Source organism: Peromyscus maniculatus, chromosome 11, assembly GCF_049852395.1.
Source record: "Peromyscus maniculatus bairdii isolate BWxNUB_F1_BW_parent chromosome 11, HU_Pman_BW_mat_3.1, whole genome shotgun sequence".
In the NCBI taxonomy this organism is placed as follows: Eukaryota; Metazoa; Chordata; class Mammalia; order Rodentia; family Cricetidae; genus Peromyscus; species Peromyscus maniculatus.
In genome coordinates this window covers 48979484-48990154 of record NC_134862.1, presented here as the reverse complement: position 1 = coordinate 48990154, position 10671 = coordinate 48979484, and the positions used below count along the sequence as shown (strand labels likewise).

The 10671-nt window shown below is 40.7% G+C and overlaps 1 pseudogene; it reads right to left on the bottom strand.

Annotated features, from left to right (window-relative positions):
• Positions 1–2758: 2758 nt before the first annotated feature.
• Positions 2759–3915, bottom strand: LOC143267795 (large ribosomal subunit protein eL8 pseudogene; annotated as a pseudogene).
• Positions 3916–10671: the final 6756 nt, after the last annotated feature.

Genomic DNA, 10671 nt, shown 5'->3' with positions numbered 1-10671 from the left:
GGAGCTATTCTTAGAGACTTAACAATGTCACCAGGGTGGGAATTTTGTTGGCTTGTGCTTGCTTATTCTTTAGTTGTACTATCCTTTAGCTGCATATTAAAATAGCTGCCTCAAATCTTTGCTAATTCCTGCACCTAAGTCATAGTGAACTTGGTTAAATGTCCTCCTACACATGAAAATAGTTGTCCTGTTTCTCTCCTTGTAATTTTGGATTATATCCTGAGTATTCTAACTCATGGTGTAAGAGACTAAGAATTTTCTTATGTCCCTTCCAAAAATAATGTTTTGATTCAGCAAGCAGTCAACTAAATAATTCGAAGTCCCATTACTGGGGTGGTGCTATCTGTGGGGTACACATGCCAATCCCCGCCCACCTCACCCCTCTGGAGGACAGCTTGTAGTCTGTTCACATGTGCACTTTTCAGAGTCTAGCCAGCAATTTGAGAGGAAGGAATCATTTTCAGATTTAGATTCCACTTCCATAGCTTTTTTTCCAGAATTTTCTTCAATTTCCAGTTTCTGTCATAACCCTTTTAACTCTTGTTCTTTAAGACTGCAAAATTGTCTTCAGTTTTAGTGAACTGAAGACCGTATTCAGAAAGCAAGCTGAAAAATTAAAATTACCAGTGTCCTCTGTCCTGAGTTCAGGTTCCCTACAGTGCCATACATGCTTCCATTACTCAACAGTCCTCTTGGGTTGATCTGTCATTCTATCAACATTTTAGTCGTGAGTACCCAAAAGTTGGTATAATAGAAGACCATTTTATTATCACCAGAAGGAGAAACTGCAATTTTAAGTAGGTCATCTTAATTCTCCTGCTCTCTATGCTCTTAGGTCACTTCTGAGGTACAGGTTTTTCTTTTGGGACATCACATTCAAAGGAAAGCATCAGGGATGTCCAGAGCTGAGCAAAGGGCATCTTAGAAATAGTAGGAAGATAAAGGAATAGTTTCTCCAGAAAGCACAGCAGAAGGGAAATGCAAACACCTGTTGTGGAATATTTGTTTACACTGTGAAGATGTGTTTTTCCCAAGGCGCATTCTGATTGGTTTAATAAAGACCTGAATGGCCAATAGCTAGTCAGGAAAAGGTTCGGCAGGACTTAGGGGGACAGAAGGACTCTGGGAAGAAGAGACACCAATAAGTCACAGAGGGAGTCAGATGTACAGAATGCAAGAAAGGTAAAAAGCCACATGGTAAAATGTAGATTAATAGAATCAGATTAATTTAAGTTATAAGGGCCAGTGGCTCAAGCCTAAGGTAAGGCCAAGCTTTCCTATTTAATAATCAATCTCTGTGTTGTTATTTGGGGGCTGGCAATCTACAGATAGCACTACAAGAAAGCTTATTACAAACACCACTTCACAGCTTCCAGTGGTTACCATTGAAGTGTGAATAGTAAGCTTGCTGCACATCAAAACAGAGAGAAGAAATAAGACATGGGGACATCACTTATAGGAAGATTTCAAGTCAGCATAAACAAAAACAAGCCAACATTAGAGCTCTGCAGCAATGGTCCAAATGATTTGCACCAATGTGAACTCCCACCCTAGAAACCTTCAAATAGAATCTGAGTAACAATGCCAAGAGTCTTGTTGAGAATATGGTGCACTGACTGGAAGAGCTGCATAGACTTGGCAGGTTCATAAGCACCAACCATAAACCAATTCAGCACAATTAGTGTGTTTGCACCTCAAAAATCTGTTAATGTTGCATTGTGTGTTACTTATGATAGCAGAATGAAGGGGATGAGTGAGAACAGAATTTTTTTACTCAACTTAAACTTGAGGGAAGGTGTAGATTGTCAGGCCAAATAGCTGACCCAAATGGCCTGACACTTAAGGAAAAGGGATGATTGGGAAAGATGCATTTGTGAATTTCAGGTTATTAACACATTGGATCATGTGATAGTGAGGAAAACTTCGAGAATGCGGAATCTCCTTAAGAATGTATTTTTAGGTACACTGATTCGTTGTGCTGGTTTTTTTGGAATCGAAACCCATCAGCCCTGTCCCATTTAGAACTCCAAAGGCACCTTTATTCAGAGAAAAAAACAGTCTGAGCTGTGATGCTTCATATGCACACAGGAGGTCTGCATTGCTCTACAATTTATCATTTTCAGGCAGGAGTGGTAGAAGAGGCCATTAGGAAAGTTTCATTAAATATTTTCTTTTTCTTTCTTTCTCTTTATTTCTTCCTTCCTTTCTTAAATCATTTGTTAAAATAATGCTATAAGAAAGATTTCCATTGCAAATTATGAGAGTACCTGTTGGAAGATTAAGTTAATGCTCATTCAATCATTATTGAAATGCCTATCACCAAAAAAAGTATTGACGTAATAAATACATTACATGAACATTTCATATGGCTCAGTCCACTGTATGATATGTGCCTGATATCTGCCAGGAAGCTGCATCTCCCAAGTTTTGAGTTATTATTGTGAAACAATATATTAAAGAGTGTCAAGGGATTTTAGCCACCATCCAATCCGACTCTTAAAAAACAAGAATCTAAGTAGAGAAAGGGAGTGCCTGAATTAAGTTATAAAATATCGAGTCTCGGGGCTCAGAGATGGCACAGTGGCTAAAAACACTTGTTCCTCTTCTAGAGGACAGATCAGCCCCATCACCTACATTGGGTGGCTCGAAGTGCAGCTATAGCTCCAGGGCAGTTGATACTTCTTTGTGGCCCCCACACAAGTGAGCATACACACACACACACACACACACACACACACAAATCTTTAAAGTATCAGGCCTCCCAACCCACTATTCGATACTCTTGCCTTCCTTATGCTGACACAGTAAATCATTTCTCCACCTTCCAGGCAGGTTACCAATAAGATTCTCCCCAGTAGCCTAGAACACTGAATCGCCTCTACAGATGAAACTAATTTTAAAGAATAAAAAAACCTAAACCCCAATCAATATCCATGAAAATGTAGTCATTAGAAAGATGTCAAAACATCTTGAAGGTAGATGCCCTGAAAATTATCAACTATTATGATTTATGTTTTTTGGAGGGCAATTTTTAAATTCTATTTATGTACAGAAAACTTTGCAGTGTACATTTAACCCACGTTAGTGACAAGTTCTTTGGCCTTTGCCTTTTCCAGCTTGGCAATGCAAGCCACAGACTTAGGACCCAGAATGTTGTCTCCCCAATGACAGTGGGTCTGATCGTATCTGTCATTACTGGTCCTGATGGCTCTCACCAGCTTAGCCAGAGCACCTTTGTCTTCTGGGTTAACCTGTGTGGAGGCAACAGCTGTGCATGTCTTCCTGTGGAGCAGACACCCCAGCCTGGCCTTTCCCTTGATGATGCAGTCAGAGACCCCCATCTTTCGACACAGGGCAGGAAGGACAGACGACACCACAGCTCAGTGGGGTCTACACTGTGGATGATCAGCACCATGAGCCTTCTTGTTCTCCACCAAGGCGGTGGTTGTATTGACCCCCACTCAAAGGACAGGTGGTCTCTTAGTCGGGACGTCCCCTTTGCCACCAGCTTTTTTTTCTCGGCACAGACCAGCAGCCTTTGCTTTTTCTCCAGCTTTGCCTCTGGCCTGTACTTGTGGGCAAGCTTTAGCAGCTGGGTAGCGGTTTGCCAGTCCAGGGCCCGGAGGAACTAGTTAACAAAAGGGGTTACCTTAAACAGCTTTTGGAGGATGGCCCTTTGACAATTGTTGGCTGATGTAACAGGGCCATTTGATGAGTGAGTGGGGTCTCTTTTAGGCTGGATGTCCTCTCCAATACTGAAGTTGTTAGGCCTTTTCTCAAACAGAGGACTCACCAACGTTTAGGGCTCTGGCTTCTTCATGACAGCGGGAACAGGGAACGCCACCTTCTTCCCCTGGGCTTTATTTCCTCTGGGCGTCTTGCTCGGCTGGAAGAGAAAGCTCATTTCTTGATCTTAAGACCCTAGAAAGCAGGGAAAAAAATAAAGCTAAACCCAGCTTGATGTTATACTAGAAAGGTGAAGGGACAAAAGAGATGCAGGAAACGTGCATATCATTCCTTTAAGAAATATTTGCAGCAACTTTATGAGAGACATTATGATATCCATCCACGAGGACAGTGGGACAAAGGGTGAAGCATCTGCTCTGATATCTGGGCTTAGCATCTGGGAACATTTGGTACCAAGCCACACATCTGCCTAGTGTGCACCATTGCCTGCAGTTTGGGGTATCTAACCTAAGGCCCCCAAGCCTGCTAAGCAAGCACTCATCCACTAAAATATATCCTATGGTCTCTTTTTAGTCTTTATTTATTTTCAAAGAGGGTCTCACTAAGTTTCCCAGATTGGCCTTGAACTCACTCCGTAGCTCAGTTAGACCTTGAACGTTATGGTCTTCCGGCCATTCAATTTGTGATCCTCTTGACTCTCACGCATCTGGGATCACAGACCTAAACCATTAGCCTGACTTTGCTGTACAACTATGTAGATTGATTTCTAGTTAAGTTATTCCCATAAACTTGTTCATTTGCCATTTATTTGTATTAAATAAATGAAGGATAAAAGAAGAAAGCATGCTTAACTGAGAACTTTCTCATTTGGAATTTAGAAAGGCATAAACAGGGTGTGTATAGAGCAATTTCTAAAAGTATTCCTCTTCTTTCCACTAAAACATAGTGTGAAAATTTAGAAATAGGAGAGATTCTGCTGCAATTGGAAATAATCTGTATATAAAACTACCATAAACTGTTTTCAGTTTAGGAAAGATTGAATCAATAACTCCAGAATTTTTTTTTCCTCTTATAATCATTCTGAGAGTGGTTTCTATCCTTATTTTAAAAATGAACAAATAGAAACACAAAGGGGTTGCATAAATTATTCAAGACTGTGTAGTTGGGGAGCATTAGACCTGGAGTTTGAGTAAGCTTCTCATTTCCAAATTTCATGCTCAAGAGTTGTGACCTCTGAGCTAAGACTCAGGACAGGAACCACAGTGTGATGAGCATGGGTTTCCCTGATATTGTGCACCAGACTGAGGGGCGATGCTCATTTTTTTTCAGTTCATCCCAAAACTTTGCTCTTGTATTGCTAGTTGCCATATTTCCAGAAGATACAAGTAAAAACTCTGTAGAAGAGAGGGCCCAGAAAAACAAAATAGAAGGAGCTTGAGGATTGAACAGACACATCTAATGGCAAAAATCCATCCTTATCCTGGCTGCACAAACAGCAAAGCATACTTTGAAGTTAATTGATGGGTCCATCAAAGGCAACCTTTGAAGCCCCAGAATATGACGATGTGGGCATTCATTGATACCCAGGAAGTACAGCAAGTAGTGGGAAAATCTCCTCCATATGGTTGAAATAAGCTTGTTGAAGATACTAACCCAAGAGAATGGAGCAGAAAATAAAAATAAATGCAGCAAGGACTTGGAATAATTTATGAATGACAGAATCGTAAATCGTTTTTGAGAGGAGAGAGTTGTGCTTAATTGCAAAGGCTGATGCCAAGGACAATGCTGGCTGGTACGCAACCTCAGGCTCTCCCTGCAAACAGAGCCCTGGCCAGTGGCACAGTAATCTTAGGCTGTACTTAGGCAATGTCTTGTGCTCTGAATTTGGCCTGCAGAAAGAAACACCCAGAATGACATTCTCTTCAAATTATAATTTAAAAAAGCACTGTCACTTATCACAGAGTTTTGACTAATTAGTATGCAGGAGCAAGTAAATATAGCCCTGTGTGTCTGTCCCAAGAAGATAAACGGCCAGCAGGTAAATGACAAGATGCTTAGCATCAATAATCATAAGAGGAGTGTAAATCCACAGTGAGATATCACCTCATACATGTTAAGATGGCTCTCACTAACCAAACAAAAGATAACAAGTACTAGTTAGAGAGACACTGGAACCCGTGTCCAGTGCTACTGAAAATATAAAACGGTACAGCAAGCACACAACACTAAAAACATAACTATCATTATTTCTGAAGTAAATTATTAAAGGAATGCTTCCCTATAATTCCTCCCTTACCCCACCAACAGTTTTCCCTCACAGTTTCAGGTATTTTTTTTTTCAAGCCCAATGAATTCACTGAGTGTAAACTGTCTGTGTATGGGTGAAAGACATTCTACCAGAGTATGGGTAGTCAGTCTCTCAGGGCCTGCATCTTTTAAGAAAACATACTCTTCTTCCCCAAGCAGCCATCAATTGACAGTAGCTCCTCAGCTAAGGGTGGGACTTCGTAAGCCCCTCCTCTATTCAAGCTGTCATTTGGGTTGGCTTGATCTTGTGCATGTCTTCTGCATACGGTCTCAGTCACTATGAATTCATTTAAGCAGCAGCCCCATCATATCTGGCTAATACTATTTTGCTGCTGCTGTCCACTACCTCTAGCTATTACAATCTTTCTCTCCCCTCTTCCTCAATCATCCCTGCCCCTTACATGGAGATGGCATGATATGAGTGTCCCATTTAGAGCTGAATACTGCACAGTATTTTATTCTAAGTGTTGGCAGATGTGAGTCTCTATTTAATCAACATTAACTGCAAAAAATAAGCTTTGATGAACATTAAGGGATGCACTAATATATGGGTATATTTATAATAACTTGCAGGAAAGTTTATTGCTGTGCCTATTTAGCAGAATAAAAGTATTATGTTCTCCTCCAGTGCCTATGACCTAGACAGATACAGGTTTGGTACTCAGTTAACAGTACCCAACATGAGTTCACATGTGAAGGTCAAAAGGCAACTTGCAGGAGACTATTCTTTCATCATATGGGTCCCAGAGATTGAACAAGGGTTATCAGAAATGGTATCAAGTGCCTTTACCTGCTGGCAATCTCGACAACCCTTCTTCCCTTATTTATTGCTTTATCAGAACTTCTGGCATTGGTACCATCAGTCAAAAATGGAATTGTGATCAATGATGCTGGAAACTGCTAGTATGCAACTGATTAATGCCATGGTGTTATATAGTACAGCACAGAATGGCCCTAGCTTATCTTAATTTTCAGTTTCAAAAAGGAGCATGTCATCATTATTTTCTTACTTCATTCTTTGACAGTTTTATACATATATATAGTGAATTTGGGTCATTTTCATGCCCCCTTCCCTTCTCTTACTCTGCTTTTCTCTCTCTCACTGAAATCCTTCTACTTCCTAACACATCACCTCCTACTCCCATGTGTATTCTTTGTGTGGTGACCCACTGAGTGTGTTAGAGTTAGTTGCATGACCATGAGTGGGAGGTTATTTACTGGAGTATGGACAACTTATTAGTTGGTTCTATCATCAAAGAAAATTATATAGCACCCCCAAGCAAACAATAATATCCAATGGACTCTAGCACTGGGGCCTCATAAGCTCCTTTTTGGTCCATGATGATATGTTGAAGGGCCCAATCTGTGCAAGCCTTATAACAGGTAACTACATCTGTGCTGAGCCTATGAGTACAATGGTACATCTCCCCATTCTCTGGCCTGTGCATTCTTTCTACCCTTTCTTCTGTGAAACTCCCTGTGCCTTAAAGGGGGACATAAATGTCCCCTTTGGGCCTTGGCATTCTTCTATCACTTATACTTTGCACCTTGACAAGTGATGATCTCTGCATTAACCACCATAGGTGGGAGAAGGAGGAGCTTCTCTAATGAAGGCTGAGTGCAGCACTGATCTATGGACATAAATATGGGTATTCACAAGGCAGTCTATTGGTGAAATTATTAAGGCCACTCCACCTAGTTAAAAGGGAGGTTTATTTTGTGGGGTAATTTACAAGTGAAGGGATGGTTTACAGGGTCTGGGAAAGGTGTAGCACAGTCCTGCGGTGTTTTCTGGAGAACTCTGCTCGGTCTACCTCCAGCGTCCAGGGTCCAGGAACCAAGAGAGCCAGTGCATCCGGATCTCGGGTCTTCAGGGTCCTCGCTTGGCCCCGCCTTGTAGGTGTGACAGTTATGGAAGCCTCAATGGGGGTTGGAACTTCCAGATCAAAGCTGGAATGGCTACCCACTACAGCAGTCTAATATCAGCATTTAGAAAAACAATGAGAGTGGATTCCCCCTAGGACCTATGGTCCCACCAGTCACAGACTCTTGATCACGTTTACAGTACCAGGTATGAGTTCCCTCCTTTGGAGCTATCAGAAAGAAGTTGACTATCCTCATAATAGTCATGGCACTATTATACCTGAAGGCACATTTTACCTGACTAGAGTTTGGTCTTAGCCAGCTCTAAACCCTCATAGCTCCTAGGGTTTAGAGTTGGCTATGATCATTGATAGTCCCCCACCCCCACCCCCTGCAACCTGCATGGCATTCTCTGATACCAGGAACATTAGCCTGCAGTGGAAAAACTTCCATCATAGTTCCAGCTGATTTATCTATGTCATGTAACAAAGCGTGTAGCAACTTCTGTCTTAGGGTCTTATCATCAAATTATGGTGGACAACCGAGAACAATGGCCGTGGCTTAAATGTTTGGTGGAACCTCTGAGGTCTTCCTGATCAACGACACATAGGGAGGCACACGTGTTATATAATGTGAAATTTTTAAAAATTACTTATATTGACTTTAAGAAATGAAGCCATAGTTTTTCAATCCTGTTTTGATCATTTTTGTAAGAACAAATTGGATAGAAAACCAGATATATGCCTGGAATTTAGCATTCCAACAATTATAGATACCAAGAACTGAATTGTGGGGCTGCAGAAAGGATTTGTTATGAGCCTTTCTGCTCCTTCAGAGATCAGAACCATCACCCCAGCTCCAGGGGACCTGACACTCTGCTTGGGCCTCTGCTGGCATCTACACTCACATGTATGTACACACACACACACACACACACACACACACACACACACACACACACACATATGTACACACACACATCAAAAGTAAAATAAAATCATTTTTAAAATGATAACTGATTTAAAATTGGTAATTGTTTTATTATAATCACTTAAAACTTTCATGCTCATAATAATTATTTATGGAATAAATGTTTACATATATAATCTTCTTAAACATCATAAACTTTGAAAAAAGTCTTTATTTAAAAGTTAATCATTATTATTTTTCTCACAATTGTTAAGTACTAAAGCACAGATTAGTTTCATATGAATTGTTCTAATCTACTGAAAATGAATTTTAAGTGCTGGTTATGATTACATGGCCTTCTGATCTGGCATCAGAGACTGATGCAGGGGGACCACAAGCTTGAGACCATATCGAACTCCAGCAAGTTCTGGGTCAGTCCAGGATGCAGAGCAAGAATATCTAAAGAGTAAGAAATAAAGAATAAAAATCCCAAGGGGAAAAAAAAGACCAAAGGGGGGGGGGAAATCCACTAAAATACCAACTGTATGCAGAGAAGAAGCAATATATAGACATATAACATCTAAAAACACAGAAGAAATGTTTGTACTAAGTTCTATTTTGATCATTTTTGTAAGACCAAATAGGGTTGTTCTTACAGAAATTGCATTCCACATGTTTATTTGGGAAGTCTATTCGTGATCAGTCCACTGTCTAGTTTCCTAGTCGTAAATACTTCCATGTAAATCTAACATTTCTTTTATCATTCTATTTGATAACAAGACTAAATTATAAAGGAAAATTGAAGTGTTTCTATGTCTTTTTCAGTTTGATGCAGTTCATATTTGCGCCCGATCAATGAATAAGATCAATTCTAGTTGATACCTAAAACTTAGAGAAAATGTATTTTGAAACCAGGGCTAATGATTAAAGTACTTGGCAGGCAAGGAAGAGTTCAGGAGTTTGGACCCCCAGAACCCTCATAAATGCTTGATTGGCTTGGCCCCCTGCCTGGAACTCAGGCCTCAGAAGGACAGGGGATCCATGGAACAAACTATCAAGACTAGTCAGACACACTGACAAGCTCTGGGTTTAGCTGGGAGACTTTGCCTCACAGAATAAGGCAGAAAGCCACTGAGGAAGATTCCAGCATCAGTTTTGGCCTACACACTCATGAACACACATATGCCCACACTCGTGAACAGGCATACACACATTCATGCTCACATCACACACATACACATGCAGAGAACTAAAAGAACAAACAAAAAAAACAAAAACAAAAACAAATATCCTTTGAATTTTCAACAGTCAACTTCAGATTAGGTATTTAGTAGAGACACACAAATTTTAGCTAATTGATCACATGAGTGTTTTTGGATTTCAAACACCAGTTTCTAGCCTTGACATCTCTATCTTTGTGTTCAGATCCCCTCACTGTTATTCAATTAAGATGAAAATGATAATAAGGGCAGAAAGCTGGTCCATTTTCCTTTCCAGAAAAAGGCAAGGCTTGACCAAGAGTCACCAATGTACTTTGACAGTGTCTTGGGAATAAGTGAAGCAACCCTGCCCATCAAAGTAGCATTGCCATCTGAGATTAAAGTTCGCAGAGGTCACATTGTTCATGCTGAACTGAAATAGAGCCAATCCCAGAGGAGGTTGAGATCCACACTGCCATCGCATGTGCCACCATCACACAGACACCCAAGGGCCTGTCAGAGCTGGCCCCCCGGGCTGTGCCTGACTCAATTTCCTCCACGTTTTTAAGAGCATTTCATTATATCATTGGAAGAGTTCCCTCAAAATCTTGGGCACGTGGAAAGAGAAAGGTGCTTTCTCTTCAGTGTAAGATATATATGGCTCGGCAATTACGAATATGTAGCCCTTTAATCCACCTGCTTTAAA